The sequence below is a fragment of the Mandrillus leucophaeus genome, unplaced genomic scaffold, assembly GCF_000951045.1.
Source record: "Mandrillus leucophaeus isolate KB7577 unplaced genomic scaffold, Mleu.le_1.0 Scaffold249, whole genome shotgun sequence".
Taxonomy (NCBI): Eukaryota; Metazoa; Chordata; class Mammalia; order Primates; family Cercopithecidae; genus Mandrillus; species Mandrillus leucophaeus.
This window is the reverse complement of record NW_012102576.1, coordinates 2,111,141-2,125,458: the sequence shown is the minus strand read 5'-3', so window position 1 is coordinate 2,125,458 and position 14,318 is coordinate 2,111,141.

The window sequence follows — 14,318 nt, the reverse complement described above, 5'->3', positions numbered from 1 at the left end:
ACGACATAAATAAGTGGAATCATAAGTTATTTTCAAGAATGAGAAGGAAGAGTATTGTGAAGATATTAATTCTCCTGGAATTCTCCAAATTTAGTGAAATTGCAGTCTAAAATCCTAACAGAATTGTTCCATGAAATTTACAAACTCATCCTAAAATTAGTCTAAAACTTTCAATGGGTGATCACTGTGTACTTCAAGGACAAGTATCTCAACTCAAAGAATTTAGGATTCTAGCTGTAACATGAAAAAATATGGCTAAATGCATGACTGATCTGGTAAAAATAAAAGGAAATGTTCATAGATTTAACAAAAATAAAGACAAAGCAAAAATCCAGGGAAGTAAGTAAAGCCTAAAATTTGGTCCTGTCCTGAGGGTATATGTAAATCAAGGATAATCTGAGCTTTCATTGGTGTAGCCAGTGTGGACAAAGGACAGCCACAAAGCCCACACTCAAGTTGGACTAATGAAAAAACAGTCAAATTGGAGACTAATTCATAGAAACTCCTCCAGCACACATGCACCTGGGATACAATAAAACTACACCCTGACTGTGATGGAGAGCTACAAGCAAACAAACAAGCCAACAAAAAGGGAACAACAAATGTATTAAAGGTTTCAACCTTGGAAATGAGAGGAGAGAGGGAAAATAATTGCCATTAAGAATTCATAACCATAAGCCAGGCTTCAAACATGTTTGCAACATTTAGTCCCCAAAACTTCAACCTGAAATTTTGTTTTAAAGTGATACCTTCAGTTTGCATGTAAGAAGCAAAGGAAAACCTTTCCTGTAGAGGAAAGCAACTTGCACACAGATCCCAAGGAATACTTATAGATAAAATCCTCACAGCAGAAGGTTATAAGGGAATTAAACACACACACGTACTTAGCATGCACACACATGCACAACGAGGAAACAGGTTGCCACAAGTAAACACCTGTAGAAACAAAACACAATAATCTGCCACTACCTAAAATAGGCCATGGATTTTTTTTTCTGATTGTTTGGAAAGATGGAAATATGATAGAAAGGGGAAGAGAAAGCAGGGATGCCCACAATAGATCCAGAAATAAGCATTAATCATGTATGTGTTGGGAATTCGAGTGCTCTTAGTAATACAATTAAGACATTAAAATAATTCATATATGCCAGTGATATGAGCCTCAGAAAGAAGAGCAAGAGTTACTATGGCCTAAAAGGCTCAGAAGTGAGCAGGACTTAAATTGGGCTTAGAGGAAATAAGATTTGCACAGTTTCTGAGAAATGAAGGGATATTTCAGGAAGTATGAGAAATACACAAAGGTGGAAATTCTCAAAGAGTCCCTGCAAATAGGGACAGGCCTTTAGACAATCACCCAATAATTCCACAAAAAAGAATGGCAGAAAATACTTCTAAAGGAAGATGATTGACAACCTCCAGAAAATAAACTAGAAAGGGGCAGGATCACATGTAAACACAGTGCCATAAGTCCAATTGGTCAATTGATTACTACTTATAAAGTAAGTAAATACTGAGACATAATCAGCTAATTGTAAAATAAGCATCTATTATCCAGTTGGGCAAGAGGAAACTATGTTTGATTGGAAGTCAGGAGACCTTAAATTATCTTCCTAAATTTACCACTGACCAGCTTTGAAATTAAAACTATTTGGGAATCAGTTTTTATATTGAAAATTGGGGAGGAGGAAGGTCTAGGGAGAAGGGCAGATTAATTAATGATACCACTTATGAACGCAGCTCTACAACTTTGCAAAACCAAAAGAATGAAGGACTGTGCTCATTCCCCCGGTGCTCAAAAGAGGGCGCCCACAAGAGCAGCTGAGGTTTACTGGAACCGATTTGCTGAAAATCCCCGTTTTCACTTCCCGGTCTGAGTCTCATTACCCAAGAAATCCACAGGGTGGCGATAACACTGAACTGAAAGCAAATTCAGAGTGGAAATTCTCAGAAACCGTATTCTTCAATGGCCAGTGTTTCCAGACTTCCCTTTCCCTGATTTTATGATGTCACCGAGGACACAGAAGCTGGCGGAAGGAAGGCCCCACATAGGGCAATGACGATGATGGCAATGATTCCCACGGAAGAACCAACTGTGATCCAGACTCTTGGCAATCCTCACAGTAATGCAAAGGAGACTGTACCAATCTCTTCCTCATTTTACAGGAAAAAAAAAAAAAAACTAGAAAGAGAGAAATCAAGTAAATTATCTAAGGTAACCGAGGTAGTGAGTGACTTAGGCAGAATTCAAACCTTAGTCTAGGGTCAGTGTCATGGTTGTTTCATCAAAGCCGGGTGACAGCTCTGAAGAAAGCCTGTTTGGTACTGGTACCAAAACAGAGAGAGAGACCAATGGAACAGAACAGAGGCCTCAGAAATAACACCACACATTTACAACCATCTGATCTTTGACAAACCTGACAAAAACAAGAAATGGGGAAAGGATTCCCTATTTAATAAATGGTGCTGAGAAAACTGGCTAGCCATATGTAGAAAGCTGAAACTGGATCCCTTCCTTACACCTTATACAAAAATTAATTCAAGATGGATTAAAGACTTAAATGTTAGCCCTAAAACCGTAAAAACTCTAGAAGAAAACCTAGGTAATACCATTCAGGACATAGGGATGGGCAAGAACTTTATGACTAAAATACAAAAAGCAATGGCACCAAAAGCCAAAATAGGCAAATGGGATCTAATCAAACTAAAGAGCTTCTGCACGGCAAAAGAAACTACCATCAGAGTGAACAGGCAACCTACAGAATGGGAGAAAATGTTTGCAATCTACCCATCTGACAAAGGGCTAATATCCAGAATCTACAAAGAACTCAAACAAATTTACAAGAAAAAAAACACCCCATCAAAAAGTGGGCAAAGGATATGAACAGACACTTCTCAAAAGAAGACATCTATGCAGCCAACAGACACATAAAAATGCTCATCATCACTGGTCATTAGAGAAATGCGAAACAAAACCACAATGAGATACCATCTCACACCAGTTAGAATGGCAATCATTAAAAAGTCAGGAAACAACAGGTGCTGGAGAGGATGTGGAGAAATAGGAACGCTTTTACACTGTTGTAAAAGTGTAAAAGCTTTTTACACTTTTACTTTTTTGGGGGGGGAGTGTAAACTGGTTCAACCATTGTAGAAGACAGTGTGGCGATTCCTCAAGGATCTAGAACTAGAATTACCATTTGACTCAGTGATCCCATTACTGGGTATATACCCAAAGAAGTATAAATCATGCTACTATAAAGACATATGCACATGTATGTTTATTGCGGCACTATTCACAATAGCAAAGACTTGGAACCAACCCAAATGTCCATCAATGATAGACTGGATTAAGAAAATGTGGTACATATATACCATGGAATCCTATGCAGCCATAAAAAAGGATGAGTTCATGTCCTTTGTAGGGACATGGATGAAGCTGGAAACCATCATTCTGAGCAAACTTTCACAAGGACAGAAAACCAAACACCACATGTTCTCACTCATAGGTGGGAATTGAACAATGAGAACACTTGGACACAGGGCAGGGAACATCACACATAGGGGCCTGTTGTGGGTGGGTCGGGGGGCGTTGGGGGAGGGAGAGCATTAGGAGAAATACCTAATGTAAATGATGAGTTAATGGGTGCAGCACATCAACATGGCACATGTATACATATGTAACAAACCTGCATGTTGTGCACATGTACCCTAGAACTTAAAGTATAATAATTAAAAAAAGACTTTTTCCTAGGGAAAATTAATAATAATAATAATAATAAAGCAGATATAGTAAGGATATTTAATATATTGATTAGAAGCAAGTCAGTGGATTTTTAAAATGACATTCTGAAGTTGTTTACAACCAGTATTTCTTATTATACTTAGCAAAAAAGAAAGGTAAAAGTTACCAATGCACTATAAGTATAACCTATTATCGAAAGCTAAATTACATGCTGCTTACGCCCTATGTCAGTGGTTCCCAAACTACAGTACCCTCTAGAATTGCCTAAAGGATTTGTTAAAACATAAGACTGCTGCCTGCCAGCCACCTTCTTCCCCTTCAAATTTCTGATTCATTAGGCCTGGGGTATATGGTCCAAGAATTTGCTTCTCTCACAAATTCCCAGGTGATGCAATGCTGCTGATCTGGGATTGCACTTTAAGAACTCTTGCTCTAAGCTCAGGACAGAGAAACCATTTCTAAGTGACATTTTTCTAGGTTTATACAGAGTTATACCAAACAAAACCAAATGTAACAAAAACCAAAATCAAACAAATATACAGCAAAATTTTTAACTGACCTACTTCTCAAGGTCCATTTACAATTTGGTACAATGGTGATCAGGAGAGTTAAATATATACATATAGGTGCATTCACAAATGACATCTACATACTCTCAAAGGTAAGTGAAAGCTCAAAAGCTAGAGTCAAGGCTAGTAGTAGACAAAATGAAAAGGGAAAAAAAATTGCGCTCAAATTGTCACATGTTTGTGAAGGAGCATGGTATAACGGAATTATTACATCCTTTGTTGCCAGGCCATCCAGTCTTTAAGATCTAGGTCTGCCATTTACTAAATATGGAATCTGAGGATTTACCTAACTCTCTGAGGACATTTGTTTGACTGTATCCTGGTTTTCATAATACCTGTTAAAAGTGATGTTGAGAACACTATCAGATAACATATACTAAAATGCCTAGTGCATAGTAGAACTCATAGGGCATAATGCCTAGCACTCACAGAAGCCACCATACATTGCTTTAGGGTCCTATTATGTGCAAGGAACTCGATTAGGTTACTTAATCCTTACAAAAGTTTTTTCAGTCATCATCATGATAACCATCATTATTCCTATTTTATAAACAAACAAACAAACAAAAAACAGAATTACAAGATAATCTAGGCAAAAATTCAAAGTCAAACCACAATAGTTTGAAGCCAAATGTTTCTACAAAGATGAGTTATCTTATACCTCTTATAGTTCCCATTTCAAGTTCCCTGGCAATTATGAAACAGAGGTTTCACTGCAGAATAACTTCCTCATTTAGTCAATATTCCATGCCTTGCCCTCTTTAGCTTTACTTCTTTCTAAGTAATGATCACTATTTTTATTTATTATTCCATCAGGACCTTGTTGGCAGACCTAATTAAGCAAACGTAAGATGCAGGAAAGTTTATTTTGGGTAACTTATCTCCATTTTTTCCTTCATTGTTCCAATAATTCTTTAGTGTTTCTGCTCTTAGATTTGTTCCCAGAGGGAGAGTGGGATCTGATCTTGAACTTCTTCTACAAAATAGATTCTCATCTTCTCTTACTATTTATTCTACAGAACAGAGGCTGTTTTATAAACTAGTTTACATTATATTGTCAGTGATATAAAATGACATAAATGCCTTTTTGAGGACATTTTCATCCTTACCTACACTGCCTTTATGGCAATGATCCTTGCCATCTCTCTCAAAATATTATGTTTGTCAAAGTGTCACTCAAATGTCATTTCCTCCATGCTTCTTTGCCTTATCCCCAGATTTTTCTTTGCTTCCAAATACTTACAATACTGCAAGTCACTTTTTTTTGTGTTCTTTGCATGCTTAACTTCCTATATTAGATACTGCTTGTCTTCTCTTTTCCTCCACTAGTTTGTGTTTTTTCTTGTGTGTTAACATTTACTCCCTTATCATTCTTTTGGTGCTTACTTTTAGCTGGGCCCTCTTCAGGTGCTGCAGAGATTGGTGAGAAACCAGAAGTTCACAATCCAGTGATGTCAAAAGAAGCTTTGAGAAGCTGGGAGAGGCTTTGGAAAAAAGGTAAAGTGTGAACACAGTCTTGAAAAAATAATGAAAGCTCTCAGGTGTGCAAACAAGAAAGGGTATTCCAGCCAGAAGAAACAGCCTGTAAAATCATATGAAGCCATGACAGCATATGAGTAAAAAGAGGATTTGCAGAGGAGGCAATACGTTTACCTATAGATGGAAGACCCGACACAGGAACACGGAATCCCCCGACTAATCCTGTGTAGACATGTTTGGCATCACTAACCCGTCAAGGTTCTCCTTCATCCTGAGCTCAGATGTGACTCCAGAGCTCTCTTTTTTTTTTTTTTTTTTTTTTGAGACAGAGTCTTGCTCTGTCGCCCAGGCTGGAGTGCAGTGGTTCACGCCATTCTCCTGCCTCAGCCTCCTGAGTAGCTGGGACTACAGGCGCCCGCCACCTCGCCCGGCTAGTTTTTCGTATTTTTTAGTAGAGACGGGGTTTCACCGTGTTAGCCAGGATGGTCTCGAGCTCCTGACCTCGTGATCCGCCCATCTCCGCCTCCCAAAGTGCTGGGATTACAGGCTTGAGCCACGGCGCCCCGCCGAGCTCTTCTCAATGAAACAGTCCAGGCAACCACTGTTAACCCATTGAAGTTTCCACAAGATATGAAATCTCTTTACTAAAAACACACTAACTAAAATGTGTAAGTTTCTATTTGTTAGAATTTCAGTCTACTTGTGGCATATATTTTACAGTAGGTGAGGTTTCAATGTGAATAACTCAAATTAGTTCTCATTGGTGACAGCCTTCTGTATATACGTGAGTAAGATAAGGGTAACAAGATGCTACTGTTGCTGAAGAGAGGGCTTGAGCCTGGAAAAGAGAGGAAAAAATGATAAAAGGGGAAAGAGACCTGCCATTCCAGCAGGGAGGCCAAAGCAGGAGGATTGCTTGAGGCCAGGAGTCTGAGATTAGTCTGGGCAACAAAGCGAGAACTTGTCTCTACAAAAAAAAAAAATTCATAGCAGGGTGTGGTGATGCATGGCTGTAGTCCCAGTTACTCAGGAAGCTGGGGTGGGAGGACTGCTTGAGCCCAGGAGATCAAGGCTGCAGTGAGTAGTAACCAGGCCACTATACTCCAGCCTAGGTGACAAAGCAAGACTCTGTCTCAAAATGAGACCAAAATAAAGTGAAGGATGGGAAAGAAAGGGCATGCTGAGTCAAGCTTGGGGAATTCGGTTACCTTTTTGCTTTGTATCATTCAGAGGAGTGATAACAAACAAGCCAAGTTAACTAGAGTTTTAGGTGAGGACCTGAAATAACCTTCCCGGGCTCTGTAAGAACCTTACCTTTTGGTAAGTGTTTCAAAATTTTGCTACATTATTCATTTGATTCTGTTTGGTACATATTGTATTGCTCCTGGAATTATATCCCCAAATAAATAACAGTAATGTCTATATCTTTACCGTCACAATGTTCACATGCAATATTTCTTAAAGCTCATGACTGCCTCCAGCCGGTCTTGAGACCTCCCACTCACTCCACTCTTCACCATCTGAAACTACAGAGTTGTATGTGACTTGAGATACCCGGTTGTCTTAGTCAGCTCAGGCTGCCATAACAAATATAAACTGGGTGCCTTAAAGAACAAGAGTTTATTTCTCACAGTTCTAGAATCTGGGAAATCCAAGATTGAGATACCACCCCACTTGGTACCCCAGTGAGGGCTCTCTTCCTGGCTTGCAGATGGCTGCCTTCTTGCTGGTACCATCCCACTTGGTATCCCAGTGAGGGCTCTCTTCCTGGCTTGCAGATGGCTGCCTTCTCGCTGAGTCCTCACAAGGCAGGGAGAGGGAGGGTTCTGGTCTTTTCCTTTTCTTATAAAGATGCTAATTTCATCATGGTGGCCCCATTCTCATAACTTCCTCTGAACCTAATTCCTTCCAGAAGGCCATACCTCCAAATACCATTGCATTGATGGTTAGGGCTTCAACATAAGAAATTTGGGGAGGAAGGGAAACAAACATTCAGCCCATAATACCTGTCAGTATTAACTTAGCTTTATAAGGCACTCATAAGTTATTGAAACCTTTAGACATTGTTTACAAGTTACTCCCCAGAGAGCTGCTGAGAAATCAGCATTATTATGGCCTTTTAAAGATAGGGAAAAGAAGGTCAAGTGTGGTGGCTCACGCCTGTAATCCCAGCACTTCAGGAGCTCGAGGCAGGAAGATCCCTTGAGCCCAGAAGCTAAAGTCTAGCCTGGGCAACATGGCAAGACTCCATCTCTACAAAATATTTTAAAAATATCCAGGTGTGATGGTGCACACTTGTGGTCCCAGCTACTCAGGAGGCTGAGGCAGAAGGATCTCTTGAGCCCAGGAAATCGAGGCTGCAATGAGCCTTGTTTGCACCACTACACACCAACCTGGGTGACAGAGTGAAACCCTATCTCAAAAAATAATAAGAGAGAAAAAAAGGCCTTAAATTTAGCAGGTTATATTCTAAAGGATTCACAATCAATAGCAGAGTCTTTTGATAACTAATGCCTCTTTTGCCTTTTGGTCATAAGCATTGCGATTGACCAACAGAATCTAATAAAATAATTTATTTTCTTAGTTATCTTAAAATTCTATTAAATCTCCACAATATGCTAGATGTTGCATGGATTATAAATCTGACATATATTAAGATGAATAAGTGAAAAATATGCCAAATGTATAATGGCCCATATTTATCTCATATATTTAATGTGTTTTATATTTTGATTTGGGTGTTTAGACATAGTAAGATATTCACATTATGCCCTTCACCCTTATTTCGCTCTGTTCCCCAACCTGCCAGGTGACCACAGGAACCGTAACCAATGACAAAGATGTCATACTCTCTGCTTTGAGGCCTTAGGCTTCTTGGTGTACCACTGAGAACCACTCCAACTCCTCTTCAGTGCCCAGTTCTGTGGTTTTATCATAGCAATTGGTAGATTAATAAATTTTTAAAGTAAACTTGATTTATAATGACAGAAAATGCATTTGAATATATAGTATCCATATATATACACACACACACACAAACATTGTAAATGTACAGAAAAATCCTGAAAGATTAAAAAAATGCTTTTAGAATATTTAACTTTTTCAGTAAATAATTTCAAATGTACAGAAAAGTTGGAAGTAGAAGAAAGTACAAAAATAATCCAAATACTTGCCTTTTACACAGATTCACTTATTAAAATTTTACACCATTTGCTTTATTATTTCTTTTTTTTTTTTTTGCCTGAACCATTTGAGGGTAAGTTACATAAATCATGGTCCTTTACCCGAAACTTTTCAGGATGTATTTCCTAACAATCATAATCATCTCTTACATAACTACAGAACAGGTGTCAACTTAAATAAATTCCACATTATATCATAGTGTTAAACATAATGCTTTAATCTACTATCTGAATTCCAGTGTTGTCAGTTGACCCAATAATATCTTTTATAGATTTTTTTCATCTTCCAGCTCACAGATCCAATTTACTACTGCATTTAGTTGTCATGCCTTTTTAGCCTCCTCTAATCTTGACTGTATTTTCAGCTTTTTTTTTTGTTTTATAACATTGGCATTTTTGAAGAATATAGACCCACTTCGTGTTAACACAGCATTCCTCATTTGGGTTTTGTTTAATATTTCCTCATTATTAAATTCAGGTTATGCATTTACAGCTGGAATCCTACGTAGGTGATGTTGTATCCTCACAGGATACCTCATCTAGAGACACACGATGTCCATCTACCACTCATTGATGGTGTTAATTTTGATCACCTACCTAATCAAGGTGTTCTTCAGTTTCTCCACTATGTAATTACTATTTTTTCTCTTCCAACTAATGAGAAATTTGTGGGGAGATATTTTGAACCCATGGAGATGTCCTGCTCCTCATCAAATTTTCTTCCTTGATTTAGTGTAAATTGATGAATCTTACCTTGATCCAGTTAGTGCCACGATGGCTGCTGAATGCTGATTTACAACTCAGTTTGCCTTTCACATTCGCCAGTCAGCGGTTACTCAGCACTTTGTTCTTAAGCAAGATTCCTCTCTTCTCTCCATTTATTTATTTTTTTAATCACCATGACTCTCTAGCCTTCTATATTTTCATTACTGTACCTAATTATGTAAAACAAACTTTTAATAGTGGTTATCTCTGGTGAGTGGGATTTGGAGAGAAGGCTTTGAAAGGGAGATTTTCACTTTTTATAAACTCTTTACTTTTTTTTTTTTTTTTGAGACAGAGTCTCTCTGTCACCCAGGCTGGAGTGCAGTGGCGCAGTCTCATCTCACTGCAACCTCTGCCTCCTGGGTTCAAGCGATTCTTCTGCCTCAGCCTCCTGAGTAGCTGGGATTACAGGCATGTGCCACCACGCCCAGCTAATTTTGTATTTTTAGTAGAGATGGGATTTCACCATGTTGGCCAGGCTAGTCTCAAACTGCTGACCTCATGATCCTCCCACCTTGGCCTCCCAAAGTGCTGGGATTACAGGCGTGAGCCACCACGCCCAGCCAAACTCTTTACTTTTTAACCTTTTCACAATAGCGCATATCCCTCCCTCTTTTTAAAAGATTGAATGAAAAAAATTTTTAAATGGTAAAGAAAGTATTTCCCCAGGGACACTGTAGAGGCAGAAGGAAGTAATAGGAAATTGACCTTGAGACAGTGTACACTGTTAATACCTGTCTCTTATTTAAGATAGGCACATAAGAAATGCAAATTTTTGGAGTTACACTGATGGCTCATGCCCTGTAAACTAATCTACCTGTGATCAACTGGCTGGGTGTACATATTAACTAGTTAGAATTAGCTCTGTAGAGTGGGGTTTAACACGTGATAGATACTAAATTAACTGTCATCAAGATATCTACACTTATTACAGAACTTTATATGGTTTCAAGAAGATTTCGAGAAAATAATGAGGACATGAGTCTTCACAAAATGAGATATCCATGAATTGTCAAATTATTTTATTTTCTTTAAATGAAATTAAATCAAATCCAACCTGCCACTCAAATAGGCTGACAAAAAGATATAATTTAATATTATATTTCAATATTGTTCTACCTCATTTCCATAATCAATTAATATATCTCTATAAAGAAAATTTACACCTATTTTGTCCTCTTTACAGCATACAAAAAGAAACCATTTTTTTAGCCTGAATGAGAGATGTTTCAAGGACAGGAACCTTCAGAAAAATCAGTGGCTGGATGGAGGGGTGATAAGTTCTCTGAGTTCCTCAAGAGCTGAATATGTGAGCTGAGCACAGGGGACATTTCTTGCCTGTGCCTTTCAGAAACTGAGTCTTCTTGGAAATTTTTCTTTCTTCCAGAACAGTTCCAAATCCACTCATTGACAGGGCTACTCAGAGTCTATATTAGCCTCACAGAACTTGGAGTCTCAGATAATGGAGTAGCCATGTGGGGCTTAAACGGAGATAGGAGGTTTTTCTATTGGTGGGAAGCCATGAATTGCTCATTCAAACCAAATCTTCAGTCAAGCCTCTTCATCCTTGAAGCCATTCCATTTCTCCTTTCTCCCTGACCCTTGGGTCATAGTCCCCTGCTCACATCCATCCGTGTTTGGGGAAGAATGAGAGGGTAGTGCCACTCTCCTTGCTTTTCATCCATTACCAGGTGAAGGTTTAGACTGTACTTTCCTGTTTCAAATTTCCAGTTTATTATTGTCTAAAAATCTTTCCCAAGCACAACCAGTTCCCTATTACACAGAAAGTACCTGGTAAGAGCTGGTTAGCTTTTCCCAGTTTCTGAGCACAGTGTGCAGAGCTGTGACTCAAAGTGAGTCAAGCAAAAGAGGTGTCAATTGCATGTGACCTCTACTGAGACAAGAGTGGCCCCACTGGAACTCCCTCTCCTAAAGAACCCCAAAACACACTCAGCTTTTTCATCAAAGCACTTACTGTGTGGTTAGTTGTGAGCATGTAAATTTTCCTCAAAAGCACAATAAAAGAAGGGTGATTGCACACCCCTAAACTCTAAACAGCTATCTTACACATGTGTCCCTTCTGATGATGAGGGTAAGCACACATTCGCTGGGTATTTTGGTTGTGACAAGTATTATTCTAAGAACTTTATGCACTTTGTCTCATTTAATCATCACAACAACCTTATAATTATTATTTTTTAAGAGCTGGGGTCTTGCTCTGTCGCCTACACTGCAGTATAGTGGTGCCACCAAAGCTCACTGCAACCTTGAACTCCTAGGCTCAAGTGATCTTCCCGCCTCAGCCTCCTGAGTAGCTAGGACTACAGACGTGCACCACTGCACAGCTAATTTCTTTTCTTTTTAATTTTGTAGGATCAAGGTCCCATTATGTTGCCTGGGCTGCTCTCAAATTTCCTGGCTTCAAGCGATCCTCCCACCTCAGCCTCCCAAAGTATTGAAATTACAGGCATAAGGCACCATGCTTGGCAAGAGGTACTATTATTATCATTGCCTTTTACTGATGAAGATACTGAAGAAACGAAATGGAAATTTGTCTAAAGTTGCACAGCTTGTAAAATTGAAACCCAGGACATACGACTTCAAATTTCCTTTATCCAGTCATGTCATCCAGTTTGCCTGGGACTAAGGCATTTCCCAGGATGTGGGACTTTCGGTGCTAAAATTTCAAAATGATACTGGTAGAGCTGGTGTTGCTATGGGGCCAGTCTTTTTCAGGTCCCAGGCTCTCTTCAGGTGCCTCAGGCCACCACATTGGTGGCAGGTTAAAGTCTATTGCAATTCAATGGGGGTACCAGCAGCCAAACATTCACAGAAGCCAATTCTCTGGTGAGAATGAGAGAAGGGTATCCAGTGTGGCTATCCAGGGGCCCCAGTTACCTAAAACTTTGAAAAGTAGCATTCAGAGATTTTAATTGCCACCTTAATTCCCCATCAACTCTCTCATGGGTCCTTGGGTCAATCCACAGAAAAGGATCTGTTTGCCTGCACCTTGTCTCCTGCTATGGAAGGAAAGAGTTTCTTTTACCAGCTTCACCAGTTGAGAGAAGTTTGGCAAAGGGATTGGGTATAGTCAGATTAGGCTTTGCAGAGAGAAGGATACTCAGCTTTGCTCCTGCCCATACCAGGGCTGAATGGGCCAATTAACCTTACTATGAATATAGTCAGCTTTCCCGAGCTTTCTGGCAACATTTGGGATGTCTACCGACAATCTTCTCTGGTTTTAAGCACCCAGAACCATCTGTCAAGTACCTTGAACTAGTCTCAGAAACACATGACTTGAGAGCACTAGTGGCTTCCTGAGGTTGACACCCTCAGGCGTTCCAGAGGTCATCTTCCTTTCTCAGCTACCTGCCACCTCATTATTGAGCCTTAATCAAGACAGAAATGTCTTTTCTCTTGGGATGGAAATTGTGTCTCCTAAAAACACTCTGAATTTCTGGTAGGTAATCATCTCCAGCTTAATCTAAGTGGCCTTTTCCAGGTTCTATCATCTGTCCCATCATGTTAAACCATGTGTCAGATGGCATGTCCAGGTTTGGGGAAATGATGTTTGCCTTGTGCCCAGGATTCTGACAACATGACTCCACCATCTTCAAGCAGAAGTTTAATTTTTAACAATCCATTCTGAAATGATGGTCTTATAGTCATGCCCCCCAAAAAGTATTCTCCAGGTAATTGCTAAACACTAAAATGGATTGTATTTACCCTAATTTAGTTTCTTTATCTTCTGCTGGACAATCTTATATGTGTAATTGTGTAGTAACTTTCAAACAGTCTCACCATAGTACTCTAGTCATATATCACTGGGGACTTGTGAAAGTGCACACCCAAATCTACACCAGAGTCACAGCTAGGCTGACCAGTCATCCAGTTTGTCTGGGACTAAGGCATTTCCCAGGATGTGGGACTTTCGGTGCTAAAATTTCAAAATGATTTGGCTTCAGTGCTAAGAGTTGTAATCTACCCATGGCTCTGATATGGACCACACAAATACTTCGGTAATTCCAGTGGCAGGGGAGCCGGGGGGAAGGCACATAGAAGAGATATGAATCGTAGCCCACATATTCGTGTGTGGTGAAAAAAAGTCATATAACGTATCAGTCAGGGCCCTGGCAGGAAAAAGCATGATAAAAGGCAATTAATTGAGAGTTTTAACAAAAAAATACCCTAAAATGTGTAGGGAGGAGTAGGGGAGATGAACCAGGAATGATGAAGCACCCTCAGGGCTAACAACAGGAAGCTTAAAGATCCTAGAGTTTGAGAGTGCAAAGAGAGGAAATCGTTTCCAGAACCCAACCCAGACTAGACAGGGCCCCCAGACAGGATTTGCTGCCTTCAGGAAAGGGACTCCATCAAACTATAGGGAAGGATCCTTGGAAATAAATATCCCAATTCATTCCATTCTCTTCTTCTGCAGTGCCCTCCAATGACTGGACCCAACTGGAAGCCAGAGCAAAGAAGTCTGTAGAAGCTGTTCAAAGTGGTTAATTCTCTGGGGCACAGAGCAGGGAGAAAAAAAGGTAAAGAATGGATGTTGGAGACCCCAAAAAAAAAAAAAAA